This window comes from Mandrillus leucophaeus, unplaced genomic scaffold, assembly GCF_000951045.1.
Source record: "Mandrillus leucophaeus isolate KB7577 unplaced genomic scaffold, Mleu.le_1.0 Scaffold230, whole genome shotgun sequence".
NCBI classification, from domain to species: Eukaryota; Metazoa; Chordata; class Mammalia; order Primates; family Cercopithecidae; genus Mandrillus; species Mandrillus leucophaeus.
In genome coordinates, this window is record NW_012102366.1 from 1,313,110 (window position 1) to 1,314,191 (window position 1,082).

General features: G+C 54.7%; 1 protein-coding gene across 1 annotated transcript in view; it reads right to left on the reverse strand.

Moving 5' to 3' along the window:
- The window catches only part of CCDC130 (coiled-coil domain containing 130), a 38,661-nt gene extending 37,852 nt beyond the window's left edge, over positions 1-809 (reverse strand). Inside the window, exons 1-2 of the mRNA XM_011981804.1 lie at positions 524-809; positions 308-418 (exon numbers count right to left, since the gene is read on the reverse strand). The gene's annotated coding sequence lies outside the window, so the exon portion shown is untranslated. The remainder of the gene's footprint in view (positions 1-307; positions 419-523) is intronic.
- Positions 810-1,082: the final 273 nt, after the last annotated feature.

The window sequence follows — 1,082 nt, forward strand, 5'->3', positions numbered from 1 at the left end:
TTTTTTTTTTTTTAAGGAGACAAGGATCTCACTCTGTTGCTCAGGATGGATTGGCACCCCTGGGCTACGGCGATCCTCCTGCCTCAGCCTTCCAAGTAGCTGGGACTACAGACTTGGGCCACCAGGCCTGTGAAGGTTAGCATCTTTGAGCTCCTAAGTCCAACACTATCGCCATCACTTTTATGGTCCGGATGGCGTTTGGGGCATTTTGGGCATTCTATTTCTTGCCTTCATTCCTTCTCCTCACTCATAATATTTAAATATTATCCGCCTCCCTCTGCTGAGATAGGTACAAAGCTCATCCCGCCTCTGGATTCTCCAGTGAGGGTTACTCCAGGGCGGGCCCCTTCCCCTTCACGTCCTGCCAGGCGATCCCCTTGGGGCGAATCATAACTTTTCTGGACCTCAGTTTCCTTCCCTGTAAAATAAGAACAATAATAATACGTCCTCGGGCTGTTGTCGGGACTCTTCAGCCCAGCACTCCCAGCCCGAAGTCCTACCCAGCGCTCACCACAAAGCCTACCCTCTTCTGAGTTTTCTGAATCCTCAAAGCCTCCTCTGAGGTAGAGGCTGGGAACCTCTTTCCTACTAATGGGGAAACTGAGGCTGGGAGACGCGAGAACTGGACCATGATCTCAAACTTTTGAGGGAAGGAGCTACCCCGGAAGGCGATGGTCTTCTCCAGAGCCCTCCCAAGGGCGCTCAGTACCAAGTGGGCACCCAGACAAGTTTTCTTATCCCTCCTGGGCCCTTCGGATCTTAATTCTCCGCTCGGCGAGGCTCCCGGAGGCGGATTCAGCCTTCGCTGGTTGACGCCAGTTCCGAGGCGCAAGCGCAAGTGAGCGCGCGCGGTGGCCTGTGGGAGGCTGACTGTGAGCCTGAAGCTCAGCCCAGACGCCGGCGCTGTTGTCAGGGCGACCGGGGTGAGGCGGAGCCAGAACGTGGCCACGCCTTTATTTGCTCTTCAATGGCCCCTTGCTTTCACTGGGCCAACCTTCTCTTAATTGTTCTTTGTTGTCAGTTCGTTCCCTCCCCAGTTGGACAGAAGCTGACTTGTAGCGTGTGTCGACCGAAGGACAAGC